This window comes from Schistocerca nitens, chromosome 7 (genome assembly GCF_023898315.1).
Source record: "Schistocerca nitens isolate TAMUIC-IGC-003100 chromosome 7, iqSchNite1.1, whole genome shotgun sequence".
Classification (NCBI taxonomy): domain Eukaryota; kingdom Metazoa; phylum Arthropoda; class Insecta; order Orthoptera; family Acrididae; genus Schistocerca; species Schistocerca nitens.
The window spans coordinates 18,069,648-18,083,960 of NC_064620.1; the positions used below are offsets into that span (position 1 = coordinate 18,069,648).

Genomic DNA, 14,313 nt, shown 5'->3' on the forward strand with positions numbered 1-14,313 from the left:
AAATTGGACATTGCATCAGGAAGTGGCGGACAGTTAAAACTTGGGCGCAATGTGTGCAAGGTGGTGGGGTAGCGCCACTTATCACTAAAATAAATAATAAAGCGACTACGGTTGATTCGATTTGTTATCGCAGCTACCTTCACAAAAGCAAAAGAAGCTTGTGACATAGGCCCACGATAACCAAACCACACAACACAAAACCAATGGTAATACAGCAACCCTCACGTGCTTGAGTTCTGTGACGTGATTACCGCTGCTGTGTTCACTGAAAGAGAGTGTGGAATTGTAGCGAACGCCTTCTGAAAGTCAAATAATACAACATCAAACTGGGTGCCGTAAGTACTGCATTCTGGATCCCGTGGATGAACGGAACGAGCTAGGTCTCCCAAGATAGTGTTTTGCAGAACGCAGGGTAAAGTAAAATCGTGTGGCAGTAATGGCTGGGAGATCCCGAAGGGCACGTTGAACCGCCTAATTAGAAACGTTTTCCCTCTCTTCTGCGCCCGCAGGCACCTTTCCCTTGCGAAGTATGAGAGCTGTGTGCGTAAGTGTATCTATTAAGCGTAGGTGACTGCGATGCGTTTAAGTGTTGTGTAATGTCATGTTCGTGTTGGAGGTTATAAGAGAAGAGAGAGGGTGAAACCCGGTGTCGGAGAATAGTCTATTCCTCTCGAAGAGTATCAAGGGAACCGGCGAGCTTCAAGGGACCTGCACACACTTAACATCTACTTACAACACTAGTTTATCACACCTTATATATACTGAAGCGACCTCACACTATCAATAATACTGACAAAAAGTGTCAACTGACAACCCAATTTTAAGGCTAAGAGGTCGAAGACCCAAAAGAAAGAGTGTGCTGATAATACATTGCTATACGTTTTGTCTGCGTGGCCATCTTCCGCAGTAGCTCTTAAACTCTGTTACGTGGCAAACCATACATTTTTAAACTGACTGACCGCTTAATATAACGTTAAATATACACATATAACCACAGGCTCCATTTTACACTACCACCTCCTCCCATATTCTTTCCTATAATCACCGTCCAGGCCCATGCCCGCTCTCCTTCCCCCCCCCCCTCCCCCCACACACACACCAGTAAAAAAAAAAATGTCAACCCACGCCCACTCCTCTCACGTCTATAATTAACACACGAGAGAAATTCACAAATTTTCACTAGCTCACACACAAACACAAAGAAAGTAGTGTCATAGGTTGGCAACACTCACAACGTGAACGAAAACAAACGATCAGACATAAACACTGTTACTATCTACATCTACATCTACATTTATACTCCGCAAGCCACCCAACGGTGTGTGGCGGAGGGCACTGTCATTACCTCCCTTTCCTGTTCCAGTCGCGTATGGTTCGCGGGAAGAACGACTGTCTGAAAGCCTCCGTGCGTGCTCGAATCTCTCTAATTTTACATTCGTGATCTCCTCGGGAGGTATAAGTAGGGGGAAGCAATATATTCGATACCTCATCCAGAAACGCACCCTCTCGAAACCTGGCAAGCAAGCTACACCGCGATGCAGAGCGCCTCTCTTGCAGAGTCTGCCACTTGAGTTTATTAAACATCTCCGTAACGCTATCACGGTTACCAAATAACCCTGTGACGAAACGCGCCGCTCTTCTTTGGATCTTCTCTATCTCCTCCGTCAACCCGATCTGGTACGGATCCCACACTGATGAGCAATACTCAAGTATAGGTCGAACGAGTGTTTTGTAAGCCACCTCCTTTGTTGATGGACTACATTTTCTAAGGACTCTCCCAATGAATTTCAACCTGGTACCCACCTTACCAACAATTAATTTTATATGATCATTCCACTTCAAATCGTTCCGCACGCATACTCCCAGATATTTTACAGAAGTAACTGCTACCAGTGTTTGTTCTGCTATCATATAATCATACAATAAAGGATCCTTCTTTCTATGTATTCGCAATACATTACATTTGTCTATGTTAAGGGTCAGTTGGCACTCCCTGCACCAAGTGCCTATCCGCTGCAGATCTTCCTGCATTTCGCTACGATTTTCTAATGCTGCAACTTCTCTGTATACTACAGCATCATCCGCGAAAATCCGCATGGAACTTCCGACACTATCTACTAGGTCATTTATATATATTGTGAAAAGCAATGGTCCCATAACACTCCCCTGTGGCACGCCAGAGGTTACTTTAACGTCTGTAGACGTCTCTCCATTGATAACAACATGCTGTGTTCTGTTTGCGAAAAACTCTTCAATCCAGCCACACAGCTGGTCTGATATTCCGTAGGCTCTTACTTTGTTTATCAGGCGACAGTGCGGAACTGTATCGAACGCCTTCCGGAAGTCAAGAAAAATAGCATCTACCTGGGAGCCTGTATCTAACATTTTCTGGGTCTCATGAACAAATAAAGCGAGTTGGGTCTCACACGATCGCTGTTTCCGGAATCCATGTTGATTCCTACATAGTAGATTCTGGATTTCCAAAAACGTCATGATACTCGAGCAAAAAACATGTTCTAAAATGCTACAACAGATCAACGTCAGAGACATAGGTCTATAGTTTTGCGCATCTGCTCGACGACCCTTCTTGAAGACTGGGACTACCTGTGCTATTTTCCAATCATTTGGAACCCTCCGTTCCTCTAGAGACTTGCGGTACACGGCTGTTAGAAGGGGGGCAAGTTCTTTCGCGTACTCTGTGTAGAATCAAATTGGTATCCCGTCAGGTCCAGTGGACTTTCCTCTGTTGAGTGATTCCAGTTGCTTTTCTATTCCTTGGACACTTATTTCGATGTCAGCCATTTTTTCGTTTGTGCGAGGATTTAGAGAAGGAACTGCAGTGCGGTCTTCCTCTGTGAAACAGCTTTGGAAAAAGGTGTTTAGTATTTCAGCTTTACGCGTGTCATCCTCTGTTTCAATGCCATCATCATCCCGGAGTGTCTGGATATGCTGTTTCGAGCCACTTACTGATTTAACGTAAGACCAGAACTTCCTAGGATTTTCTGTCAAGTCGGTACATAGAATTTTACTTTCGAATTCACTGAACGCTTCACGCATAGACCTCCTTACGCTAACTTTGACATCGTTTACCTTCTGTTTGTCTGAGAGGTTTTGGCTGCGTTTAAACTTGGAGTGAAGCTCTCTTTGCTTTCGCACTAGTTTCCTAACTTTGTTGTTGTACCACGGTGGGTTTTTCCCGTCCCTCACAGTTTTACTCGGCACGTACCTGTCTACAACACATTTTACGATTGCCTTGAACTTTTTCCATAAACACTCAACATTGTCAGTGTCGGAACAGAAATTTTCGTTTTGATCTGTTAGGTAGTCTGAAATCTGCCTTCTATTACTCTTGCTAAACAGATAAACCTTCCTCCCTTTTTTTATATTCCTATTAACTTCCATATTCAGGGATGCTGAAACGGCCTTATGATCACTGATTCCCTGTTCTGCACATACAGAGTCGAAAAGTTCGGGTCTGTTTGTTATCAGTAGGTCCAAGATGTTATCTCCACGAGTCGGTTCTCTGTTTAATTGCTCGAGGTAATTTTCGGATAGTGCACTCAGTATAATGTCACTCGATGCTCTGTCCCTACCACCCGTCCTAAACATCTGAGTGTCCCAGTCTATATCTGGTAAATTGAAATCTCCACCTAAGACTATAACATGCTGAGAAAATTTATGTGAAATGTATTCCAAATTTTCTCTCAGTTGTTCTGCCATTAATACTGCTGAGTCGGGAGGTCGGTAAAAGGAGCCAATTATTAACCTAGCTCGGTTGTTGAGTGTAACCTCCACCCATAATAATTCACAGGAACTATCCACTTCTACTCCACTACAGGATAAACTACTACTAACAGCGACGAACACTCCACCACCGGTTGCATGCAATCTATCCTTTCTAAACACCGTCTGTGCCTTTGTAAAAATTTCGGGAGAATTTATCTCTGGCTTCAGCCAGCTTTCTGTACCTATAACGATTTCAGCTTCGGTGCTTTCTATCAGCGCTTGAAGTTCCGGTACTTTACCAACGCAGCTTCGACAGTTGACAATTACAATACCGATTGCTGCTTGGTCCCCGCATGTCCTGACTTTGCCCCGCACCCGTTGAGGCTGTTGCCCTTTCTGTACTTGCCCAAGGCCATCTAACCTAAAAAACCGCCCAGCCCACGCCACACAACCCCTGCTAGCCGTGTAGCCGCTTGTTGCGTGTAGTGGACTCCTGACCTATCCAGCGGAACCCGAAACCCCACCACCCTATGGCGCAAGTCGAGGAATCTGCAGCCCACATGGTCGCAGAACCGTCTCAGCCTCTGATTCAGACCCTCGCGGTACGAGAAACAGTTTACAAAAGTGAAGTGTAAATAATGCAGCGCAAGAAATAACTGCAGAATGGCAAAAACTGCCAAGTACAAATGTGACTAGACGTAAGTAACTCGCACACAAACTTTATAAACGAAACGTTGCTTTTAACTTAAAAGAACCAAAAATGTACAAAAGTATGTATGCAATATGCAGAATAACCACGGAAGATGTTTTATAAATAAATGCGAAACGCGTCTGGTGTAATTCTTTTTAATTAACTTGCAGTCACCTCAAGACGGATAACCAATAGTAACAAATAAATTGCTATAGCTTACAAGCAACAGAAAACAACAAAAAAGGGGAAATGGGTCGGATGAAAGCACGAACGACTGGTCACATGTTAACTTGCTGACTGAAATCAGAATCACGGACCCGAAAGGCTTCGTAAATTATTTTCCGATGAGATCTGCATCGTACAAGTTGTTTGGGTTGATGCGGGATAAAACAGAGAAGTAAAATACATTAATGCGAGAGGCTGTCGCATTTAAGAAGAGATTCAGAGTAACTTCGTGATGTCTGGCAACAGGCAGGTAATTCTAATGCTCGAAGTTTAGTTCTGTATTTAGCAAGCACAACTAGTAAAATTGAATGGAAACCCGTGAAGCAATTATATCTGCCTAGCAAAGATCTGTTCAGGCAACTACCGTAGAAAATTTTTTTTTACGCATTATCACAATTTGGTGAAACTGACAAGCATTTCGCAGACCTCTCACTTGACATTGCAGATATATGACGTTTTTCGAAATGGGAGGGTTCTTCAAAACTGCTATGTGACACAACAATCTATATTATATTTTCAAATTAATGACTTAAGCAGTGTCAGAGAGGATCCTCTGTTAACCATAATAAGGTGGCATATACAATGATTAGACTTGCACAGGCCTATTAAAATTCTTTTATGTCAAAAGAGTCATTAAATACTGAATCTGAAGGTTGACATACACAGCGACGAATTGAAACAATAAGCAGTGCACACTGGCTGGTTCCTGAAGCTCTGTCAACATCTCAATGGAGAATATTGTCAAACCATCAATATCTGACCTGACACTTTCAGTGTGTATTGCCAATACTGAGAATATTTTGAGGTCCGTCAATACTGCTCATCAATATGTCTAGTACTGGCAATACGTCGTCAATACGCGCCCTCGGGCGGTCAGTATACTGACTGTTTGACAATATTATTGAAGTGTAAGGGCCCTTTAACGTCCCCACCCGACAGCCAAATCACCATCAACAGTACGGCACGCCCTCACTTCATGAGACACTGCGGAGCCGTTGGGAATTTAAGCCAGGACTATGGCGCGAAGACTGGTGACGGTCACCCATTCAAATACTGGCCCTTTCCGACGGTGATCCGACGGGAACGGATGTGTCCACCTCGGCACAGCCGTTAACAGAATGCACGGTAATTCCTACAGATGTGTTGCATACGCGCAGTGGAACAGAAACGAGGTAAAATTATTGTTGCACGCTACGTACCCCCCAGGTATAGGCGACTCGGCAGAACGCACCAAAGGCTCACGGTGGTTACTAACTTCCCCGGCTTTGCTGGCGCACGCGTCAGCCGCGGCGCGGGATGCGCCGGCCCGCTGCGGGGGCGCGTGACTGCCGGCCTCGCGGACAACAAAAGGCGCGCCACCCCAGTGACGTGTTTGCCAACACGGCGCGCGGCCGCCCCACTGAGTTATGAGCTGTTTTACCGCCGGCCGGTGCTTGAGTGTCGCTCTGGCTTTTGTACCGCGTGCGCATGCCCGGCGCTGCTGCGGCCGTGTGTTCACCCTGCCTACTTCGCCTCCTCGTACCCTCCTTCTCCACAGCTTTACCTCCGTCGTGGGTTCTCGGGCTTGGTGGGAAGCCCAAAAGAGCTTTTCTTCTGCTCCCGTTGACGCCGATCAGGAGTCATTTCTTAGAGGACTTAAATTGTACTTACTATACGGCAGGCCAAGTGTAGCGTCGGAAGAAATACCACTAGTCCTCACAGTGATGGGATACAACTTTAATTCTGAAGCAGATCGAGTTATAGTATAACATATGTAATATATCAGATCACTTTATTATAACTTGAACAAGATGAAATACTTAACTTTGTAACAATCCATGTGCACAGGAATGTCGTGTGCATTTGTTACTCTCACTGAACACTAACTTAACACTTGATACAGTGTAAGATATACCGAGAGACGTGGCACAGTGGCTAGCACACTGGTCTCGCATTCAGCAGGACGACGGTTGAAACCCGCGTCCGACAGACCCGATTTAGGTTTTCCGTGATTTCCCTAAATCGCGTCAGGCAAATGCCCGGATGGTTCCTTTGAGAGGGCACGGCCAACTTCCTTCCCCATCCTTCCCTAGCCCGATGGGGCCGATGATCTCGCTGTTTGGACCCCTTCGCCAAATCAACAAACCAACTAGTCTCCTATCTCAAACTACAACCGATTATAAACTTTGCTACGCGGTTCCGTGTAATACATCTCTCGTACGGCTGACTGTAGTAAGGCGGTGCTGTCGTCTTTGACGTAAGGAAGCAGGCAGCAGCGATGGGTGGCCTTTGGAACTCCCGGGGGCGCTTCGACGGCGACGTCTCTCATTCGTCGTTGCGTCTGCTGGCGACTATGCTTACTTGTGGTTCCTCCGCGGGGTACCAAACTTGTCTTGGGACCTCGTTCTTCGGTTACCAGTAGAGCAACTTGCAAGTTAAGCTCCATTTCGGGTCGTGAAGAGGTAAAACCAATTACTTCACCGTGCACTGCCTCTAATCTTTTTCCGTCCACATCCTTTTGTCTAACATTACCTAGCGTAACAAGGTTACTGAACTGCTTAATACAGTAAGATGTTTGACGCCAGTTGCAAATATACTTTACAGATGCTTTCCAGAAGGGCATGTCATACATTATCGCCGGCCGAAGTGGTCGAGCGGTTCTAGGCGCTTCAGTCTGGAACCGCGCGACCGCTACGATCGCAGGTTCGAATCCTGCCTCGGGCATGGATGTGTGTGATGTCCTTAAGTTAGTTAGGTTCAAGTAGTTCTAGGTTCTAGGGGACTTATGACCTCAGATGTTGAGTTCCATAGTGCTCAGAGCCATTTGAACCATACATTATCAGATTGTATAGCATGACATGGAACTTCGGTAAAACGAATGGTTCCACCTCCGCTGTTTAGTACTCTAATATTCCGTCAAGTTCCGGGGTATACAAAATCACCTGCAGTGATTGCCCGAGTTGTTACATCGGCCAGACAGGGAGAGCCCTCTCAGCTAGATGTAAAGAACATAAACCCACGAAAAGTTGTGATGGCGCGCGTGGCTCGACTATTGCCGAGCACCTTGTTCAATTGGCCCATGCTGCTAATCCACCAAATAACAAAGAGCTATTAAATTGCGAGGTTAAAAGCACTAGGCTTGACATCCTTGAGGAGTTGCAAATCCTTAAACACCTGTTGCTTGATAAAGAAAACCTACTTAATGACCACCTACAATTGAGAAACAAGAACTTTTTCGAAGGTTTTCAACCTTTGCTTCACCGGCCCTGATGTTACCTTGCCTTTCCAGTCGCCGACGCCTGACTCCAATTCCTTTAGTCGAATAGTAATGTATTCAAAATTAACCGAAACAATCTTGGACATCATAAATGGGACCCCGAAAAATCAAATACAATGGCTAGTTGTCACTCACAAGGATCTCAAGAAAACTGGTATTGACCCAATGGCACCTGCACAGACGACCTGGCAGACATGCAGATATAAGATCGTGTCTCATGAGTTCACGCCCAAAAAACAAGCAGAAAGAAGTCTGGAATTATATTTAAAAAAGCACGGACACTAGAACGATGATAGTTGAATAGCGATCGGGCGAAGTATTGGAAATATAAGAACAACAAAGAGACTTACGTTAACTAGGGATTGCACGTGCTCTTTGAACGGTCAAATGGAATAATAACACGAAGAAGTATTAAAAAGGGAGGGATCACGCAGAAAATCCATGTGTATAGCTTTCTCGTAATTTTCTCGGAGGGACGCATCTGCCGTTTACAAAGCGTCATAGATTAGCCGAATACCTGATCTACCCCAGGCGGCAGGCAGCGGCTGGGCGCTGCTAAGCATGCGTGCCGAGCCTGCGTCGCCATGCGTGGCGCCTCGCCCACCCGGCTGCGTGACTGACATGAGCCGAGACCGCGCCTTAGGCACACGTCACCTCGAGGGGCGCTGCTGTGCTTCTGGCTGCTGCTGACTGGCCGAGTACAGCTGATAATATAGGCGGCAGAAAGTCTCGCAGTGTTTCAATCCAAATCTAGACACTATATATATATATATATATATATATATATATATATATATATATATATATATATATATATATATATATATTTCTGAATTGCTCTACTGATCCCGTAACCCAAGTCTAAGCGAGCAACCTTTGAAGATGTCGCAGAGTTAAGATCTGCTGGTATTACGCATACGATCACAGAAACTGCTGCCTAAAGGCATATTGATGCATATGGTGGGCACTGCGCTTCTTCTCATTAGGCGTGGTGACCCGAATTTCACTCACCCTCTCATCGGGTTCCTGTTACAGCAATTTACGGATCGTCCACATATTCAGCTTTAAGAATTTGGAAGTTCGTTCAGTAACAGTGTGCTTCGACAAAGTTGCTCTTTTTCTTCTACAGGACTAAAGACTACAAATCCTATACAACAAAAAGTGAGGCCCTCCGTATAAGCATTTGCATATTTCGTTAAATTTCGATTACATGATAAATTACAAAATTTTAAAGACAATAGGCTGAGCTAAATGTCTACGAATTACAATTACAAACAACTTCAGTTCGAAGCATCACACTGAAAATGTTGTGGGGAAGATGAATCAAAGACTGTGTTCCACTGGCAGAACAACACAAAGGCTACCAACAATAAGCTTGACTGTCTTCTTCTGGAGAACAGCTACGCGGTACCAGATGGATTGTCGGAGGACACGGAGAAAATTCAAAGAATGGCAGCTCGGTTTGAGTGATAGCGAAATAGGGAGGGGAGTGAGTCGGATATAATAAATGAGTTGCGATGGCATTCAGGAAGCAAGGGTTTTCGATGCTTTGGCGAAATTTCGATCACTAACTTTCTCCTTCGAATACGAAAATATTTTGTTGACGCCTTCCTACATAGAGAAAAATGACCACAGCAATAAAAAAAAAGAAAGATAAATCACAGCGCACGGAATGATTTAGATGTCCATTTTTACCACTAACCGACGGGAGGCCCTAGTCACACGACATTTATTTAACACGTGCTGTTCGAGAGTGGAACGGTCGATAAATCGCCTGGACGTGGTCGCACGGACAATGAAGTATGGATTGCAAAATAATCCTGTAGATGTAGAGCACACTTGCGGAAGCAGAAGGGGAGGTGTGTGGAAGAACTGGTAATAGTACGAGATATAAGGAGACACTTAACTTGGATTCTGAAGTTAAAGAAGCAGTTTTGAAAAAGAATAAGGTATTTGGAGTATAGTTTCAACAAAGGACATCAGTAAGAAATATGAAGTGAGAAAGAGAGAGACGCAAATAATAGTTCTAAAGGAATATGGATGGAATAATGGTCAGACGATGGAATAGCATAGTAAAGGAAATAAGAAAGTGATGTTTGAAATGATCAGGAGAAGAGAAATGGCAGATATTGTAAATATGGTTAATAATGATGCGAATAAAGTAGCAGATGGGAGGTCGTCAGCGAGCTGTAGCGGAGATATTTTGATGACTTGAGGAATCCAGACGGAACAGTGGAGTATTATAAGAGGTGTAGAGCAGATGGAGGGTGAACTGGAACTGGAAAAAGATTTAATATGGATAGCATTACAGACCTTGAAAGACCATGAAAGCGGGGAAGACACCAGGCATGGATGAAATAAGTGTGAAAAGGATAAGCGCAGCTGAAGGGGTGCTTACACGGTGGCTGTATAGGGTTATGAGAGTTATGTGGAAGGAAATGATAACTCCGGAAGACTGGAATAAGGGAATAGTTGTACTTGTCTTCAAGAAGATAAGTCAAAAGCAAGTAAAAATCTGTAACTTTATGTGCAACTGTATAAAAATCTATGAGATGGTTCTGGAGAGACGAATCTGGATAACATGAACTAGCAGTTAGAAAAAGAACAATACGGCTTCAGGCCAGGAAAGTCCAAAGTAAGAGCGCTACAGGAACATTACTCTGACTATCTGAGAGACTTGCTGACAGGTTTCTTGGATTTAGAGAAATCATATGACACTGCATCGAGAAACCACGTTTGGAAGATACTGATAAGGAAATGGACGGAGAAGGACATTGTTCTGAGGATAAAAGAATTCTCCCACCGAGCGAGGTGGCGCAGTGGCTAGCACACAGGACTCGCATTCGGGAGGACGACGGTTCAATCCCGCGTCCTGCCATCCTGATTTAGGTTTTCCGTGATTTCCCTAAATCGCTCCAGGCAAATGCCGGGATGGTTCCTTTCAAAGGGCACGGCCGACTTCCTTCCCCGTCCTTCCCTAATCCGACGAGACCGATGACCTCGCTGTCTGGTCTCCCTCCCCCAAACAATCCAAGCGAAGCCCAACAAAATTGATTCAAAGTTACAATTAAAAGAATTCTCCCAGCGAAGTGTAAGTTGTATAAGAGTATCAAGAGAGAGACAGGATGGCTGACACAGAGAAACAGTTTGTCAAATGGAAGCACATAAGTAATTTTTGTGCAAGGTTGTTCTATTATACCCAAGTAAGCGAAAGTATATAACCGGCAGTAAAACAAAGTGACTGGTAAAATATTTTAAAAAAAAAGCAGCCGACACAGGAAAATTACTTTGAAAATGATTTCTATGTCTTGTCAGCGTCGAGGTCATTAGAGAATGAGCACAAGGAAAGGAAGGCGGAGGAAATCGGTCGCGAAATCAGTTACAGAACCATCTCGGTACTCGCGTCAAATGTTTTGGGGAGGCCGCGCAGAACGTAAAGCACAGTGACTGAGACTAAGCTGGCAACTGTTCGTGCTCGGGCACAGGAGTGCGCGCGGCGCTATTTCGCGACCTAGGACAGCGGCGAGGGTCAAGGCCGCGCCGCGCCGGCCACTGCACGGACGCCTTCCGTGTGCGCCTCCCGCTGCCGCCGTGTACCGCCGATCGCCACTCGCCGAGTGAGACGTAAAGCCGTCGGCACACGGAACGTGCTATCGAAACGTTAACGTTGAGCGTGCCAAGTTCAACGTGTTGCTGAACGCTCAGGAACTATGCGACTTGTGCATACGGTACGTGGGCCCCAACGTGGTATAAGCGACCGCAACGTACTCCAGCGGCAGTTGAGGGATGTTTCTAGTTCGTAAATCACGCTGTTTATTCAACGGGCGCGCGTAAAATTCCCACGTTAGCTCCATTAAAACGCACATTTCCTCCATCGTCCACGAAAAGGAAAATACCATGTCCATTCAGTAAGGACACAGGCTTATAAAAGTGCCATTACAAATAGTGCGGTACAAATTTGGAATACTTCTCCGCATAAGATAAATATTATTTCGACATTCCTACATTTTAGTAAAATTCCAAGGCCAGTCTTACTTGATCACTGTTCTTGCCCAGCAGCAGAATCTTTGCAACATGTGAATTACGAAGCGTAAAAGGAAAAGGAGCAAAATATCTTTATACAAGTAGCGCAAGCTGTCCAGTAGATTAAGTCGATGGAACAAAGTCACCCTAAAAAAAAAAAAAAAAAAAAAAAAAAAAAAATGTGAACTTATATTTACATAACATCAAATATTATAGTATGTACTTACTGTATATTAAACTAATAATGAAGTATCAGAATCTAATAAAAACGCGAATGGAGGAAATAAAAGTTGGAAGTGTCAGGACGCGAACCACCGCCGCAAACATCATATCAATACAAGATCACAACGCTACTCACTCACGCTTGCTTTTTTTTTTTTTTAATCGTTGTGTTCTGTCGTTGCGGACGTCGCGAGACATCCCGTCCAAGTTTGGTGATTGATCCTTCCACTCAGTTTTTTACTACAGAGGCCAACCGGCTCTCTGGCCGAACACGCTGAGCTACCGCGCTAAACCAACAACACACCTACTTCAAGTAATCATAGTATCTTACCCCTTGCAAAAAACCTTATCGTAGCTATGTTATTAATTGAAATTTAATTATAACGAATTGTACCAAGAACAATGCGTTTTGCGTGGATCTTCAGTGTGTCGCTGCCTTCAAATAGCCTACTCCCATAATACGCAAGTTACAATAATTCTTTTGTCACGAATATGATGTTTCTCATTATTTTATTGAAACGAATCACACAACGGGTTTTCCAGTGATTCTCAATTTGCTGGTGCTCAGAAACGGCAATATACATATAGGCTTGAAATGAATGCCAATATGGCGCCTCACAACACTGTACTGAAGGGAGACGGCGTGCGTGTGACGTAGGTGGCGTTGTGCCATGTCATTGGTCAACGCTCAGACGCACGCTCAGAATATCTGACATGCCAGATATTGCTCTGCACGTTCGGAAAGACTCCCGAACGTGCTATTCCACGCTATGAGGTCAGAAACTCGGCACGCTGAACGCTCAACGTTCGGATGCACGGTCCGTGTGCCGACGGCTTAAGCTGTGCTCAGCGAGCTGGCTGGCAGCACAGGCCGCTAACCACCGAACGCCAAACACTCCAAGTACAGCGTGGGCCATCTAACGTGGATATCTTGTCAACACCTGCAGGTCTCCGTAACGCGTTGGCACGAACTAGACTGAGGTTTCTTTTCTTTTTCATACATATCTGTACAGAAAGCAGATGGCAGTCATAAGATTCGAGGGATATGAAAGGGAAGCAGTGGTTGGGAACGGAGTGAGACAGGGTTGTAGCCTATCCCCGATGCTGTTCAATCTGTATATTCAGCAAGCAGTAAAGGAAAGAAAACAAAAGTTCGCAGTAGGTATTAAAATCCATGGAGAAGAAATAAAAACTTTGAGGTTTACCGTACTCGCTTCGGCAGTACATATACTAAAATTGGAACGATACAGAGAAGATTAGCAAAAGCCGGCCGGTGTGGCCGTGCGGTTATAGGCGCTTCAGTCTGGAACCACGTGACCGCTACGGTCGCAGGTTCGAATCCTGCCTCGGGCATGGATGTGTGTGATGTCCTTAGGTTAGTTAGGTTTAAGTAGTTCTAAGTTCTAGGGGAATGATGACCACAGATGTTAAGTCCCATGGTGCTCAGAACCATTTGAACTAACCATTTGAGGTTCGCCGATGACATTGTAATTCTGTCAGGGACAGCAAAGAACTTGGAAGAGCAGTTGAACGGAATGGACAGTGTCTTGAAAGAAGGGTATAAGATGAACATCAACAAAACCAAAACGAGGATAATGGAATGTAGTCGAATTAAGTCGGGTGATGCTGAGGGAATTAGATTAGGAAATGAGACACTTAAAGTAGTAAAGGAGTTTCGCTATTTGGGGAGTAAAACAACTGATGATGGTCGAAGTAGAGAGGATATAATATGTAGACTGGCAATGGCAAGGAAAGCGTTTCTGAAGAAGAGAAATTTGTTAACATCGAGTATAGATTTAAATGTCAGGAAGTCGTTTCTGAAAGTATTTGTATGGAGTGTAGCCATGTATGGAAGTGAAACGTGGGCGATAAATAGTTTAGACAAGAAGAGAATAGAAGCTTTCGAAATGTGGTGCTACAGAAGAATGCTGAAGATTAGATGGGTAGATCACATAACTAATGAGGTGGTACTGAACAGAATTGGGGAGAAGACAAGTTTGTTGCACAACTTGACAAGAAGAAGGGATCGGTTGGTAGGACATGTTCCGAGGCATCAAGGGATCACCAATTTAGTATTGGAAGGCAGCGTGGAGGGTAAAAATCGTAGAGGGAGACCAAGAGACGTATACACTAAGCAGATTCAGAAGGATGTAGGCTGCAGTACGTACTG

General features: G+C 44.6%; 1 pseudogene; it reads left to right on the top strand.

The window, feature by feature from the left end:
• Window positions 1-13,349: 13,349 nt before the first annotated feature.
• Window positions 13,350-13,405, top strand: LOC126196846 (U6 spliceosomal RNA; annotated as a pseudogene).
• The last annotated feature ends 908 nt before the right edge of the window (window positions 13,406-14,313 follow it).